This window comes from Triticum aestivum, chromosome 4D, assembly GCF_018294505.1.
Source record: "Triticum aestivum cultivar Chinese Spring chromosome 4D, IWGSC CS RefSeq v2.1, whole genome shotgun sequence".
In the NCBI taxonomy this organism is placed as follows: Eukaryota; Viridiplantae; Streptophyta; class Magnoliopsida; order Poales; family Poaceae; genus Triticum; species Triticum aestivum.
The window spans coordinates 8,554,641-8,572,800 of NC_057805.1; positions in this window are offsets into that span (position 1 = coordinate 8,554,641).

Genomic DNA, 18,160 nt, shown 5'->3' on the forward strand with positions numbered 1-18,160 from the left:
TTTGAAGGCAAAAGCTGTTTCCTCACCTGAAGAAGAATCTGACTGCAGTTCTGGTGATCCTGAAGACATTGGAAAGGAGCTTGCTATGCTTGTGAAGAAGTTCCAAAAGTTCACTAAGAAGAAAGGCTTCAGAAAGTCTTCACGATCCAGCTCAAGAAATAATGAAGCTTCCACTCATGATTACAAGAAGAGAACATGTCACAAGTGCAAGAAACCTGGACACTACATCTCTGAGTGTCCACAGTGGGACAATGAGAACAAGAAGAAGAAGAAGAAGAAGAAGAAGAAGAAGAAGAAGAGCAAGGAATATGATTCTGATGACAAGAAGAAGAAATCCTCAAAGTCTTCTTCCAAGTCTTCGTCCAAGTCTTCATCACACAAGAAGAGCTCATCTGGCAAGGCTCGTGCTTTTGTTGGCAAGGAGATGGATTCAGAGGAGGAGTATGCTTCTGAGGAGGCGGAGGTGGAGTCTGAGGAGGAGTCCGACCCTGGCATTGCAAGTCTGGCTCTAGCAACAACCTACGTTGCCAAGTCCATGTTCAACACTGAAGACAATGGCCTCGTCACCAACGCTGATGCTAATGACAAGGACGACTCTGCTCCCACCTACTGCTTCATGGCACGCGGTGCCAAGGTAAAATCATGCGATGCTTACTTTCAAACATCAAGTGAAGATGACTCTGATTGTGAATCCAAACCCAGCTACAAAACACTTGCTAAAATTGCAACTGAACAACAGAAAGCTATGGAACATACTCAAAAACTGTTAGACAAAAGCGATGACCTGTTGGACGCGGAAATGACCCGTTCTCAGTCCTTAATTGAAGACATAAAAAAAATCTTCATGTTAAGTACCAGGAACTTGAAAGTCGTCATGAAACGCTCTCAACCACTCATGAAAAGCTTTCCTATGATTATCTTCAAAGGAAGCAAGAGCTTGAGAAATTGAGAGTGGCTCATGAAGATCTTCAAAAAGAGAATGAGTCACTTCGCGCTCAACAGACCAGTCCCGCTCAGGAAGGATTTGAACCACCATGTCTAAAATGCCTTGAGCGTGATAACGCTATTTCTGTTGCTGAATGTTCTACTACTGCTACTGTTGCAATATCTTCAACTGTTGATGTGGTAACTAACCCCTCTGCTGAGGATGCCACCACTATTGCTGATGAAAATGCTAGGTTGAAGACATTGCTTGAAACAGGGATGTACAAAAGTCTCAAAAGGCATCAGACACTGTGCGATGTCCTCAAAAAGCATATTCTGAACCGAAACCCTAGGAAAGAGGGTGTTGGGTTCGAGAGGAAAATTAATGTTGATGGCTCCTACTCGAAGCCTGAGCAGTATCCCAAAACCAAATGGGTTGTTGCAAAGGGACCTTCAGTGGATCCATCCACCTTATCTGGCTTCACTTGTGCTAACCCTATTATCATTGATGAATCCTTTGATGCAAACTATAAACTGTTTAAGAATCAGAATGGTGAAGTGGTTGCCAGGTATATTGGTACTAACTGCAGGAATGGGCCACCTATGAAGAAGATCTGGGTTCCCAAAAGTTGTCTTAAGAATCTTCCTGTGAATGTCATCATGACACCACCTGGGAAGAAGACAAATCCCAGACCAAAGGCTTCATACAGACAGAGGAATCACCTGAGTCACCCTAATGCCAATGTTTTGCAGGGAAATCATACTCAAACTTATGAATATGAGCGTGTTTCTTCAAACCGCTATGTTCATAAAACTAAGAACTTTTCTGCTTATTCATATGAGTACTATTCACCTCCTGCAAGGCTATTTGCTAGGGCTTGAAAGCCGAAGTTCTCAGATGCTGCACTTAGACTCATTGCTTCTAAGCCACCCCTGAAGATGTGGGTGGTTAAGAAGAATTAACTTTCTTTTGCAGGGAAAGGTCTCTAGTCGGAAATCAAAGGCGTCTGATGCTAATGCTGGGGACCTAAAACATCTTGTAGGGCGCAAGATCAAATGCCCAAATGGTCTTACTATGTATTTTGTTCCTGAATCGCTTGCCAATCATCCTATCAGTCCTAATCTTGATCTGAGCTTTGATAATCCTCTTGCCCGTCAAATGTTTATGCTTCACAATACTCTTGGTGAAGCCTATCCCCCTAACTGTACTGTAGGGTATGACACCTCATGCTTCAAAATGGATTATGGACAGCGGATGCACTAATCATATGGCTGGTGATCGAAGTCTTCTCATGGACTCAACCTTACGTCCATCTGACAAGAGTCACATCACATTTGCTGACACTGGTAAAAGCAAGGTATTGGGTCTAGGTAGAGTTGCAATCTCAAAGGATCAGCACATGGATAAAGTGATGCTTGTTGAATCCCTTGGTTTCAACTTAATGTCTGTCGCAATGCTTTGCGACTTGAACATGATTGTGATATTTGGAAAATATCATTGCCTTGTACTAATGGAATCGGACAAATCTCTAGTCTTTGAAGGGTACCGAAAAGATGATCTGTACATGGTAGATTTCTCAGCAAAACCACAGCTTGCCGTATGTCTTCTAGCAAAAGCTTCAGAGTGCTGGCTTTGGCATCGAAGGCTAGGGCGTGCTGGCATGAGGAACTTGCACACTCTCGCAAAGAAGAAGCATGTCATAGGCATCGAGGGCGTCAAGTTCAAGAAAGATCATCTGTGCGGTGCCTGTGAAGCTGGAAAGATGACTAGGGCCAAGCATCCCTCGAAGACGATCATGACGACATCTCAACCCTTCGAGCTGCTACACATGGACTTATTTGTCCCTACTCACTACTCCACTCTCACTACTACTGCTTGTCTCTATGGCTTCGTCATTGTTGATGATTATTCAAGATATACGTGGGTGCACATAATTCTCTACAAGACTGAAGTGCAGGATGTCTTCAGACGCTTCGCCAACCGTGCCATGAACAACTATGGTGTCAAGATCAAGCATATTAGAAGTGACAATGACACAGAGTTCAAGAACACCAGCCTCGACCTTTACCTGGATACATTAGGCATCACTCATGAGTTCTCAGCTCCGTACACACCTCAGCAGAATGGCATCGTGGAGCGCAAGAACAGAACACTCATTGAGATGGCACGGACGATGCTCGATGAATACAAGACTCCAAGAAAGTTCTGGCCTGAAGCTATTGATACTGCATGCCATGTCATCAACCGTGTTTATCTTCACAAGCTTCTGAAGAAGACATCCTATGAACTCCTCACTGGTAAGAAGCCAAATGTCAGTTACTTCAGAGTATTTGGTGCAAGGTGCTGGATCAAGGATCCACATCACACTTCAAAATTTGCACCAAAAGCACATGAAGGTTTTATGCTTGGATACGGAAAGGATTCGCACTCCTACAGAGTCTTCAACCTCTTTCTATATAAAGTGGTTGAAACTGTGGATGTGCGGTTCGATGAGACTAACGGCTCGCAAAGAGAGCACCTGCCAAATGTGCTAGATGAAGTTCCACCTAGTGAATCCATCAAGCTCATGGGAACTGGAGAAACCACACCAAATGAAGCACAACCTGAAGAGGAACTTATCATTTCTGCACCTAATCAACCTGAAGACAGTGCTCAGCCCGAAGACAATCCTCCTAACGATGACAATGATCAGCAAGAGCATACTCTTCGTCCAGTTCATCCTCGTGTTGCAAATGAAGTACATATTGAGAAGATAATTGACAGCATCAATGCGCCTGGTCCACTCACTCGTTCAAGAGCAACACAGCTAGCAAATTTCTGTGGGCACTTTGCATTTGTCTCAATATCTGAACCTAAGAAAGTTGTTGAAGCCTTCATGGAACCTGAATGGATTCAAGCTATGCAAGAAGAACTTCAACAGTTCAAGCTGAACAATGTCTGGGAACTTGTCAAGCGTCCTGACCCCTACAAGCACAACATAATAGGCACAAAATGGATATATCGCAACAAGCAAGATGAGCATGGTCAAGTTGTCAGAAACAAAGCTCGTCTCGTTGCTCAAGGATACACTCAAGTTGAAGGGATTGACTTCGATGAAACCTTTGCTCCTGTGGCTAGGCTTGAAGCTATTCGCATATTGCTAGCCTATGCAAACCATCACAACATCCTGCTATATCAAATGGATGTGAAGAGTGCATTTCTCAACGGCAAGATTGAAGAAGAAGTGTATGTTGCACAACCTCCTGGCTTTGAAGATCCAAAACATCCTGATATGGTGTACAAGCTAAATAAGGCACTGTATGGCCTCAAACAAGCCCCTCGCACTTGGTATGACACCCTCAAAGACTTCCTGAAGAGCAAAGACTTCAAAACTGGTTCCCTGGATCCCACACTCTTCACGAAGACATATGATGGTGAACTGTTTGTGTGCCAAATATATGTGGATGACATTATCTTCGGCTGGACCAACCAGAAATACAGTGATGGTTTGGACACATGATGCAAGAGCAATATCAGATGTCCATGATGGGTGAGCTGAAGTTCTTCCTTGGTCTTCAAATTCGTCAGCAAAGCAATGGCATCTTCATATCTCAAGAGAAATATCTCAAAGATTTCCTGAAGAAGTTTGGAATGCAAGACTGGAAAGGTTATACGATGCCAATGCCAACCAAGAGTCATCTGGGTCCTGACGCCAATGGTAGAGTTCGATCAAAAGGTATACCGCTCCATGATTGGTTCTTTACTTTACTTATGTGCATCTAGGCCAGATATCATGCTTAGTGTTTGCATGTGTGCTCGATTCCAAGCGGCACCAAAGGAATCGCATCACTTAGCTGTGAAGTGAATTCTTTGATATTTGGCTTACACCCCAACACTAGGATTATGGTATCCAAAGGGCTCAGAGTTTGATCTAGTTGGATTCTCGGATGCTGATTATGCTGGTGACAAGGTGGATCGCAAGTGTACATCAGGCACATGTCACTTTCTGGGACGATCACTTGTCTGTTGGTCTTCAAAGAAGCAGAACTATGTATCACTCTCCACTGCTGAATCTGAATACATTGCTGCTGGATCTTGCTGCGCTCAGCTTCTGTGGATGAAGCAAACACTCAAGGACTATGGCGTCCATCTGAAACAAGTTCCACTCTACTGCGACAGCGAAAGCGCCATCAAGATTGCCAACAACCTAGTTCAGCACTCGAAGACAAAGCACATTGAAATTCGTCATCACTTTCTCAGAGATCATGTCATGAAGGAAGATATTGATATCATACACGTCAACACTGAAGAGCAATTGGCAGATATCTTCACAAAGCCCTTGGATGAGAAAAGGTTTTGCAAGTTGCGGTGTGAGCTAAATATCTTGGAATCCTCGAATGTCGTGTGATCAGGCACACATCCTAACACTTATGCATGTTGATGACTTAGATGTGCAACACACGAAGTAATGTATGTCTTCAATCAATGAAGACTTACACTCTGAGTGTGAATACATTAATGCGGAATTCGACTTCGGTGCGCCACGATAATTGTGCGCCGTGTCTGGGTCTAATACTTCCTATACGGTGGGTAACGCCACCACCAAAGTCTTCTACTTGAAGTGTTTTTCCCCTGGCGTTACATTTGCTAAGTCTTCGCATTTGTTTGTCTTCAATATTAACATGACTTCATGTTTATCTTCACTATGTTGATTTGGTTTTATTCTGATGTATACATATATTAGTGTTCTGTCCTCTACAACATTCACTTATAGCTATGTCTTCTCGTTTGAATCTTTTGAACTAAGTGAATGTGATCGGACCCTAACCTCTCTATGCTTCCTATCTCAAACTCTATCTATCCAAATCATATGCATTCTGTTGAAACCATCGAATGCCTTCTCTGCGTCCTTGTCAGCAGAAGATACAGAGACAAACATTAAATCTGTTTTAAATGCTCAATTCTTATTGCCTGAAACCCGGAGAAGCTGGAACGACCACCCGACAGTCCAGGCGTGCGTGGGAACATGGGACAACTCTCAATGTGTTGCATGTTCGCCACGTGTCCCTCAGATGTGAACCGCCAGGGGCACCTGCGTAATTGTGCTGTGCCGTCCCTTTCCCTATAAATGCACATCCAATCGCGGTCAAAATCTTTCTTCCACCTCTCCACCTCGACAAACCCTAGCGCCACCGCTAGCTCTCGACGACACCGGCGACGAAGCGCTTAGCTGTCGCGACCTCACCGACGCCGTCTTCACGCCGGCCGCGGACATCGTCTTCTCCGCCGCCGTCGTAGGTGTCCTCCGTCGCCAAGTTAGGGCACGGAAGATCGAACTGCTCGGCCTCATCTTCTACTTCGTCTAGCAGTTCATCGTGTGGTAAATTAAAACCCTCTTTTTACTGTCCTTTTGATCCGGTAGATTCATCCTTCCTACCAAAAGTGGTTTCTGCCTCCACAAATTTGGATCTATCCTGTTCTGCATCTCATATGATGTCTAGTATATTCACTTATGCTTCACACGTAGTTAGATTCCTCACTTGTACTTATTCTTGGATTCGTACAAATCTAGAACCAACTCTCAACATATAAGTGAATGTCTTCGCGCTATGAGGTCAATGTCTTCTAAACTGATTTATCTTCAAAATCTTCTGAGAATGCATTGACCTCTTCCCCTTCCCTCGCATCTCTAATGCTGTCACAGGTACATGTCCGTGGGAGAATCCCTTGGTTCTCATAGTCTGCATTCATTTGCAGAATTCTTACAGCATCATATCAACTCTCCCGAAGCCAGTTCCTATCTGACCAGCAGACGGAAGCCTTTGACAGTGTTGAAGCCATTCAGTCTGAACTTCATGGCAACGGATAAGTCAGCAATGAAGGGTGGCAGACAGTGTTGTGGGAATACATCGAAGGATTTGCCACCAGACCTCTATGAGCTGTACAAGACAGATCTAAAGGAGGACTACAATCAGCGCAAGACACGAATCCAATGGATTCGAAGATATTGGGCAGAACAATGGTACAAGTACAGGTTCGTGACCCAGGAATATGCTGAAAAGAATGCCATCAAGCGGCCCTGGGGAGACATCTTGTACAAAATTTTTCCACCCAGGTCCAGAGCTCAAGCCATTGAGCAAGGCTTCTACCCTTGCATGGTTCGTGGACCACAGCCTGCTGATGCCGACCCATCTTCTCTGCTATGGTGTCGTGACGACAATCTGTTCAAGCGCAACTTTCAGTTTGCCAAAAACTCGGCCAAAGAGAACAAGAAGTCGCGGGGATTAGACTTCAACCCAGGTCCCTCTGCTCCTCGTGCAGATGGCACACGCGAAGCTGAACCCAATCTTGTTGGGCCCTTCTACAACCTAGAAGGTCTCATCACTCACATTATGGTTCAAGGGACAGTCGTGGATCAAACCTTCCACTGCACCAAAAGCTTCTCGAGCGAAACCTCTGGCCACTGCTCCTCCTGCACCGAGTGTGCAGTCTGAAGATCTCTACACATCTCCAAGTATGAGAAGAAGAAGAAGCCCATGCACACCACTGGTCAAGCACTGACTCCTGCTGCTGTTCTAAGAAATGAGAACGACGCCATTGATCTGTCGAGTGACGACGATCTTGCTGATGATGCTCTAGAACTGCTGATAAAGAGCAAGCAAGAGGCGGAAATCTTCAATGATTTACCTCTCTTTGACGTGGAAGTGCTGAACAATTTCATCGATGAGTGGTTTGACACCCCCAATCTCAGCTTTGATGATCTGCAACTCCCCATAGGCCTCGGCGTCTCCTTCCATGGAGCCATTGCTCCTGAGCTAGCTCTAGCTCAGAAAATTGTTGAACTGAAGCACAAGATTGACTATGAAAAGGCTCAGTTCAAGAAGCACATGGCCAAGCTCAGTGTGACCGACGTCCAGAACTTCAAGACAATGTTGCATGAGCTCAAGGAAGCGTTTCACAAGAAACGTGATGAAGCCAAAGGTTCTCGAGAGCGAATGAAGGTTTTGGCTGCCAAGTGTGTTCAAGCTTACAATGAAGCTGAGAAGCGCAAGGCACTTGGGCGTCCTGGCATCGACCCCAAGATGGCTGCCAAGCAGAAGAAGCCTACTGTGGACCAAGCTGAACCATCCAGGCGGGAAGAACCTCGCATTGTCTTCCCCGCTAGTATGACAGGCGTGAAGCCTAAGGTCCCCACAGTGGCTTCAGAGCTTCAGAAGACAAGGGCAGCTGAAACCTAAGCCAGAAAGCGCAAGACCAAGAACACCACTGACGATGCTCCACCTACCAAGAAGCGTAAAACCAAGAAGAAAGATCGGGCTGCTCCCACAGAGCCCCTTGTCGTCGAGCCAATTTCTGTTGCTCGTCCTGCATCCGCACAACAAGAGCGTCGACTAATTTTTCATGAGCCTGCTTCCCCAGAGGCTCCTGACACTGAAGACATCCCAGCTGTCAACCCCACCGCAGCTGAAGACATTGGTCATCAAGACAATGTTGAAGATGATGAAGTCCTTCCTCAGATCGAGCACAATATGGTATCATCGCCTGTTCTCACGAACAGCGAACTCATCAGCATTGGTCGTCCTTTGACGCCAATCGCTCAGGATGACTCATGGGCCGATCACCCTCAAGAATCCCCCCGTGAAGAAGAAACACCGGTTACTCCCCCAAGTCAAGTCACCACTCCGGTACTTGAAGATGAAGACTTTGTGGCCCAACCTACTCCATCTCCACAAGCATTGCCAGCTTTCCGCAGGCTTCGTAAAGGACCAAGGCCACAAGTCACTCTTTCGAGTGTTCCAGAAGGAGAAGAGCGCCAATCAGTATCACGCCAAGTATTTCCTGAAGCCTCTCCAACTGCGAACAACTCTGAGGTTGAAGCCAACGCGGCTGAAGATATTCCGGCTACATCAGCCGTTGAACAAGAAGAGCAAAGAGATGAAGAAGAACGTGTTGCTACACCCCCAACCAACCCAGAAGTTGTTCTTGAGGAGAACGTGTACGACCCTCCAGCTACTCGAGTGGAGGTTGATAACATTGAGGTGACCACCAAGACTACCACTGCAGCCAATGACGTTGTCATGGCTGACGATCATGTGGTGCCTGAAGTTAATGTGGTGCCTGAAGTGATTGCTCCTGAAGCCAATGCTGCACCTGATGCAAATCTGCAGCCTGAAGTCAATGCCACTGCTCCTGTACCGCCTCCAAGGCCACACATAATCGAGCAAGCATATGATCATGGTCAGCTGGTCACTGTTAGATGGCCCATTCTGGTTCCTTCGCCTGCTGCTGGTCCTCAATTTGACTACCATGTCGAGCACAGGCCTCATGTCCAGAAGCCTAAGCCAAGGTTACCCAGGTTTACAGGTACTGCCACTTCACCAGGATCCTTCAATGCAAATGGCTTCATTGCGCACAACACTTTCTTTGATAGCGCCAAGAACCCCTACTCCAAGCCAAGAATATCATCTGATCGGTTCTGGAGCTATCAGCAGCACAGTTACTATTCCTGTGTTCTCTATGATCAAGGTCGCATCTTTCCTCATATGCGTCTTGACTGTGAAGCCATTGCTGGATTGCCATGCCTTGAAGAAGCCCTTGACTGCTTCCGTGATGCTGGATTGCTGAACTTTGTGACTGATAAGGAGCATTGGAATGAAGAGCTTCTACTGCAATTCTATGGCACCCTCCACATTCGCGGCTACAACAGGGATCCGAAGACATGGGTCCTTGAGTGGATGACAGGAAACGTACACCATGAAGCTAAAGCTCTTGACATCATTGAGCTCACTGGTCTGCCCACTCTAGGTGAAATATATGAACCTGGTTGTCAGCTTCACCGCAATGCATTGGAGAGCATCTTTCAGAAGCCAGAGCCCAACATGAGAAAATGCTGAGCATGATGAAGCCTCTGCCACGCGACACTGAATACCCAAGAGAGTTCTTTGTTGAAGACCTAGAGTATCTGCCCCGCACTATCTATCATATCATCCGACGAACTCTATGGCCTGTCAAAGGACATTCTTCTGCAGCGAAGCTTGAAGATGCAATGAAGACATTGGTATTTTATATCTTCAATGGCATCAGCTTCAATGCTCAAGACTTCTTTATCAGGCAATTGGCTGCATCAGGCCCTGATCTCTTTGGACTGAAATTCTACGCTCCATGGGTTATGCGCCTTATCAAGCTTCATTCTGCTGTCAAATATCAGCCTTCTGCTCGCAACCATCTGATATTTTTGCCAGAGGTTGATATGTCAGTTGAAGCCATATACCCAGAGCCTGCCAAGGAGCCTGTTTGTCTTCACAATGCTGATCACCAAAGCTTCACACAACCCATTGAAGGAGTCTAGGCCGTCACTCGTGTTTATCCTTTGGCTGGCAATACACGCTTACCTCACCATGCTCAAACTGAAGCCACTAAGAGCACTATTGCTCAAAGGCCTCGGAAGCGATCTCGTGTTCTCAATGACCGAGAGCTTCTCGTTGCCCTGCATCAGAAATAGGATAAGCATCACTACTGGCTGAAGCGACAGATACAAAGCCTCTTGGTGGACGCCAATCGAATTCGCAATCTTCCCACCAAGAATGCCTTTGTCACTCATGAAACCTTTCGGCGGTCATGGAAGAGTTTGACATTGCTGAGTGCTGAAGCAGATCTTCAAGACGATGGCTTCACGGAAAGATTCAAGTTTGACTCCACTCCTCCAAGGAATGTTGTCTTGCGTCGAACTCCCTCTCTTGAAGACTCTGACTATTCCTCCTCAGCTGCAACGGTGAATGCCAGAGTCATAGATGACCAAGATGATGCTACCTCACCACCTCCTACTTCGGCGCGTATCGACACTGCACCAAGTTGTTCTGCACCGCCAAACCCCGACGCCGACCCTGCAGCTTCACCTACTCCTTCTGGGAACGAGTAGAGGCTCTATGTCTTCAAACCTTTTTGGTCCTTACTGACAAAAGGGGAGAAGCATATGAGTTGATAGTCTTCAAGCGGGTCCATATGGGCGGTTGCTTTATATTTTGCCTAGTGTTTACAACTCTCGCTTTTGATACATTTGGTTCTTTGAGTTGTAACACTTAACCTTGATGGTCGTCTGCTACTTTTTCTGCTATTCTGTGATGCAATGATAAATTCCGCATGTGCGATGATAAATCCCACACGAAGTCATATTGCAGACGTCCATTTTTCATTATGCACATCATTATCTTCATTACATCTTTTATGCATGATGAATTGTCTTCATAAGTCGAAGAGGATCTCCACAAGTACAACCTGCCATGTGCATTTGCATTCCAAAAGCAAATTACTTATATGCACATCTTCAGGGGGAGCCTATTGCTACTTATGAAGACAGTACCCTTATCCTTTACAATTTCACATACTTTTATCCCCGTTGAAAACTTCAACCAGTTTGTCATCAATCACCAAAAAGGGGGAGATTGTAAGTGCATCTAGTGCCACCCCTAGTTGGTTTTGGAGTATTGACGACAAACCTGGTTGAGGGACTAATGTGTTTGTGAGAATTGCAGGATAACACAGGTAGTAGTCCCTCATTGATTCGGTTTACCTACCGGAGATGACCCCTAAAAATGTATGAAGACATTGAAGACAATGGTGGTATGTGAAGATATTCACATTGAAGACTATGACAAGAGAAGACATCACGTGAAGACTATGGAGCGCGAAGACTTAGTTCTTTCGTTCTTTCCTTTTCTTTTTTGTTGAGTCATAGGAACCACCGTACTGTTAAGTGGGGTCCCAGTGAACAAAGTCAGAGTGACTGAAGTGATGCTCAACCAAATCCTATGTCTTCGAGCAAAGACAATGAGAGCAAACCTTATCCAGAGTTGGATGAGTCAGCTTTACTTGTAGCCCAAGTCAAGCTGCTGCGTGTGTTTGAAATCTGACCGTTGGAACACGTGTCAGTTCCTTAGTGACCCAGGGTCATTTCGGACAAATCAGGTCGGGTTGCCTAGTGGCTATAAATAGCCCACCCCCTACACCATAAATTGGTGGCTGCTCAGAGTTAGTGCACGGCTTTTGTCGTTTGAGAGCAACCCACCTCCGAAGCTTTTGAGAGAGAGAAATCCTTGCGAGGACAAAGCCCAAACACCTAGAGCCAAAGAGTGTTAGGCATCACTGAAGTCTTTCTGTCCGCGTGACCTGAAGACTTGTTACACTTGAGGACTGTGAATCCTCCAGCCGGTTAGGCGTCGCGTTCTGACCATCCAAGAGTCATTGTGGATCGTCGGTGAACGAAATCTGTGAAGGTTTGGAAGTCTACCTTGAATACTTACCAGAGTGATTGGGCGAGGACTGGGTGTCCTTAGCTCAAGGGGAATAAGGTGAAGACACGGTCTTCTGAGTTAAATCTCAGCCTCCCTAACCAGACGTACAGTTGTCACAGCAACTGGAACTGGTCCAACAAATCCTTTGTCCTCACCAAGTGACTGGTTCTATTCTCTCCCTCTCTTTACTTATAGTTTGTCTTCCTGAAGTCATTGCCTGCCTGCACTACCTGTTTGACTTCACTGTGTGACTACTTTCGTTGTTTGGCTTCATACTATCTTCCATCCTGATCTTTACTACCTAGCTGCTATTAGTCTTCGTGCTTTCACTTCATTGAATACTTGACTATGGCTTGCTTAGTGTAGTCTACCTTCCGCTGCATATCAATAGGTTCATTTCTATTGTTTGTCTTCGAAACTCTCATGTTTTGAAGACTTTCATAAAAATCGCCTATTCACCCCCCCTCTAGTCGATAACTAGCACTTTCACATACGTGTCATGTCCCCTTTTGTCACTGGGATTGAGCACCGTAAGATTGATGCGGCTTGAACTACGTCGGTATTTCCCCAAAGAGGAAGGGATGATGCAACACGGCTACGGTAGGTATTTCCCTTAGTGATGAGACCAAGGTTATCGAACCAGTAGGAGAACCACACAACACTATGTAAACGGTACCTGCACACAAAGAACAAATACTTGCAACCCGACGTGTAAGAGGGGTTGTCAATCTCTCCCGGGTAAAAAGATAGGTAAAATTGTAGTAGATTGGATAAATAGATCTCGCGGAAACGCGAAATAAAATAAATAACAAAAAAGTGCAGCAAGGTATTTTTGGGTTTTTGGATTAATAGATCTGAAAATAAAAGATGCAAATAAAAGAAAAGGCAAATGGCAATGTAGATCTGAAAATAGATGATGAGAAAATAGACTCGGGGGCCGTAGATTTCACTAGTGGCTTCTCTCGAGAAAAATAGCATACGGTGGGTAAACAAATTACTGTTGGGCAATTGATAGAACTTCAAATAATTATGAAGATATGCAGGCAATGATCATTATATAGGCATCATGTCCAAGATTAGTAGACCGACTCCTGCCTGCAACTACTACTATTACTCCACACGTCAACCGCTATCCAGCATGCATCTAGTGTATTAAGTTCATGGAGAAATGGAGTAATGCAATAAGAACGATGCCATGATTTAGACAAGATCTATTCATGTAGGAATAGACCCCATCTTGGTATCCTTAATAGCAACGATACATACGTGTCAGTTCCCCTTCTGTCACTAGGATTGAGCATCGTAAGATCGAACCCATCACCAATCACCTCTTCCCATGGCAAGAAAAATCGATCTAGTCGGCCTAACTAAACCAAAGATTTGAAGAAGAAATACGAGGCTATAAGTAATCATGCATATAAGAGATCAAAAGAATCAAATAACTTTCATGGATAAAAACATAGATCTGATCATAAACTCAAAGTTCATCGAATCCCAACAAACACACCGCAAAAAGAGTTACATCAAATAGATCTCCAAGAGACCATTGTATTGAGAATCAAAAGAGAGAGAGGAAGCCATCTAACTACTAACTACGGACCTGAAGGTCTACAATGAACTACTCACGCATCATCGGAGAGGCACCAATGAGGATGATGAACCCCTCCGTGATGGTGTCTAGATTGGATCTGTGGTTTCTGGAACTGGCGGTGGCTAGAATTGTGTTTCATCGACTCCCCTAGGGTTTTTGGATTTTGGGGTATTTATAGAGCAAAGAGGCAGTGCGGGAGGCGGCCGAGGTGGGCACAACCCACCTAGACGCGCCTGGGCCCCCAGGCGCCCCAGGCGCGCCCTAGTGGGTTGTGCTCCCATCGGAGCCCCCCTCTGGTACTTCTTTGGCCCAACAGGTGTCTTCTGGTCCAGAAAAAATCTCCAAAAAGTTTCGCTGCGTTTGGACTCCGTTTGGTACTGATATTCTGCGAAGTAAAAAACAAGCAAAAAACAGCAACTGGCACTGGGCACTATGTCAATAGGTTAGTCCCAAAAAATGATATAAAGTTGCTATAAAATGATTGTAAAACATCCAAGAATGATAATATAACAGCATGGAACAATCAAAAATTATAGATACGTTGGAGACGTATCAGCATCCCCAAGCTTAATTCCTGCTCGTCCTCGAGTAGGTAAATGATAAAAACAGAATTTTTTATGTCAAATGCTGCCTAACAAGTTCATCACATATTCTTTTCTTTTGTAGCATGGACATTTGGACTTTTATATGATTCAAAGCAATAGTCTAGTTTTGACATGAAGATTTCAATACTCAAGCATATCAACAAGCAACCATGTCTTTCAAAATATCAACACTAAATCAAGTTATCCCTAGCCCATTATGCTTAATCATTGATCCATTCATGAAACACACTCGCATATTAGCTACACCCAATGCTCAAGTACGATCATAGTGCCCCTTAGTTGATGCTTTATAAGAGAAGAGACTCAAATAAAAATAAAATTGCATAAAGTAAAAAAAGAAAGGCCCTTCGCAGAGGGAAGTAGGGATTTGTAGAGGTGCCAGAGCTCAAAGCGAAAAATATAGAGATGAAACATGTTGGGTGGCATGCCTTTCCTGCCAACGAAAACGATCGAGTAGTTCCCAATACTTTCCATGCTAGATATATCATAGGCGGTTCCCAAACAGAAAATAAAGTTTATTCCTTTTTCCACCAGACTTTCACATTCCATGGCTAACCGAATCCACGGGTGCCGTCCATACCAACACTTTCCAAGGAATTTATTATTTGACAACATAAAGTAAATTCATTTTCCATTTCGGGATTGGGCATCCCTAATACATTTTCCCTACTCTCGTGCAATGACAAGTGAATAAACACTCACCTTGAGAATAACACATCTAGCATGGAAAAATATCAGCCACCCCCTACCGTTTCATGAGCGGTATGAGCACACAAAAAAGGAATTTTATTTTGAAGATTAGAGATGGCACATACAAATTTGCTTAGAATGGCAAAACAATACCACATATAGGTAGGTATAGTGGACTCATATGGCAAAACTGGGTTTAAGGATTTTGGATGCACAAGTAGTGATCATACTTAGTACAAGTGAAGGCTAGCAAAAGATTGAGAAGCATCCAACCAAAAACGAAAATCTCATAAGCGAGCATTAAGCATAACTAACACCGAATAATGCACCACAAGTAGGATGTAATTTCATTTCATAACTATTGACTTTCGTGCTTGCATAGGGAATCACAAACCTTAACATCAATATTCTTACTAAAACATAATTACTCACCAACATGACTCACATATCACTATCATCTTATCGCAAAAACTATTACAAAGAATCAAGTTTATTTTGTCCAATGATCTTTATGAAAGTTTTTGTTATATCCCTCTTGAATATCTATCACTTTGTGACTAATTCAATATGTTGCTTTTGATAGCTCAAACAAATCTAAGTGAAGAACATGAGCATAAAAATTTTGTTCTCTCAAAATAATATAAGTGAAGCATGAGAGAATTTCTTAAAAAAATACTAGCTCCCAAATAAATCTAAGTGAAGCATGAGAGCATTTCTTCAAAAATAATAAATCACACCGTTCTCAAAAAGATATAAGTGAAGCACTAGAGAAATTCCATAGCTCAAAAAAAATTAAGTGAAGCACTAGAGCAATTCTAACAAATCATAGCATAATTTTGGCTCTCTCAAATAGGTGTGTTCAGCAAGGATACTTGACTTAAACTAAAAAGCAAAATAAGCAAAGACTCATATAATACAAGATGCTTCAAGCAAAACTCATGATATGTGACGAATAAAAATATAGTTCCAAGTAAAATACCGATGGTCATTAGAAGAAAGAGGGGATGCCACTCAGGGGCATCCCCAAGCTTAGTTGCTTGTTCCTCTTTGGATAATAACTTGGGGTGCCATGGGCATCCCCAAGCATAGGCTCTTCTTACACCTTATTTCTTCATCGATTGTGATCTCACCCAAAACTTGAAAACTTTAATCACACAAAACTCAACTAAACCTTCGTGAGATCCGTTAGTATAACAAAGCAAATCACTACTCTAAGTACTGTTGCAAACCCATTCATATTTTATTTTTGCATGATATCTATTGTATTCCAACTTTAGTATGGCTTATACCCTCCAATACAAACCATAGATTCATCAAAATATGCACAGAGCGCAAAGAAAACAGAATCTATCAAAAACAGAACAGTCTGTAGCAATCTGAAAGTTCGAATACTTCTGTAACTCCAAAAATTATGCAAAATTAGGAAAGCGTAGGCAATTTGTATATCAATCTTGTGTACAAACATTAGGATTTTATCGCGCGTCTATGATTTTTAATAATTATGTGACTGACGCACAAAGTTTCTGTTTTTTCAACAAGATCAAATCAACTATCACCCAACATGATCCCAAAGGCTTTGCTTGGCACAAACACTAATGAAAACATAAAAAACACAATCATAACAGTAGCATAATTGTGCAAACACTCAAGAACAGAAGGAAAAAGACAAAAATAAATCTTATTCATTGGGTTGCCTCCCAACAAGCGCTATCGTTTTATGCCCCTAGCTAGGCATAAAGCATAGATCTAAGTGTTGTCATCTTTATTTCTAGATCCATAAGATGCCCTCATGATTGATCATATGGTGGCTTAATTCTTGTTCTAGGGAAGTGTTCCATCCCCTTTTTTAGTGGAAATTGAAATTTAATATTGCCTTCTTTCATATCAATCACGACACCAATAGTACGTAAAAACAGTCTACCAAGTATAATAGGACAAGACGGATTGCAATCAATATCAAGAACAATAAAATCTATGGGCACATAATTCCTATTTGCAAGAATAAGAACATCATTAATTCTTCCCATAGGCTTTTTAATACTAGAATTCGCCAAGTGCAAATTTAAAGAACATTCCTCAATATCGGTAAGACCAAGGATATCACATCAAGATTTTGGAATTGTGGAAATACTAGCACCCAAATCACATAAGGCAAAACACTCATAATTTTTAATCTTGACTTTGATAGTAGGTTCCCATTCATCATGTAATTTTCTAGGAATCGAGATCTCTAATTTCAACTTTTCTTCCAAAGCTTTCATCATAGCATCAACGATATGTTTAGTAAAAACTTTATTTTGTTCATAAGCATGGGGTGAATTTATCATGGATTGCAACAAAGAAATACAATCAATCAAAGAACAATTATCATAATTAAAGCCTTTGTAATCCAAAAGAGTGGTCACATCACTAGTTAAAGTTTTGACCTCTCCAAACCCACTTTTATCAATTTTCTCAACAATATTTTCACCCTCCGAATTATCAGGATGCCTTCTAGCTATAGTTGACTCTTCTTCAGTCCCTTTATCATTAATCTTAATTTTACTAAACAAGGAATCAATAGAAGAAACACCAATCACAGACGCGCTTGCGTCTGTACTGTGTTAAAAAAACGAACGAGCGAGGGGAGACGACTCGAGGGAGCCAGTAGCTCGTGTTTGGCGAGCCGGCCCCCACGAGCGGGGCTGTGAGCGCCAATTCACTAGCCGCAGGTAATGCACTGACTAGGATCTCTCGTCATCCCCTAAAACAAAAGGGAGCTCTCGCCAATGCTATACATCAAATATTGCCAGACCAATCTTAAAATCACCACTAGCGCTGCACTGCGTATTGTCTTAGTGGGCTGGTCCGATAGAGCAGTTTTGCAAGATTCTAGACTGGTTTTAGAAGCTTTCGTGTGGTTTTTTCTTTTACTTTTGTTTATAGACATTTTTTATTGCGATGTATTTCGTTATTTCTTCTTCTTATTCATTTTCAATTTTGTTTTTCCAAGTACATGTTAGGCTTATTTTCAATACATGTTGTACATTTTTTCTATACACATGAACATTTTTTATACACATTCCACCTATAGAGAAAA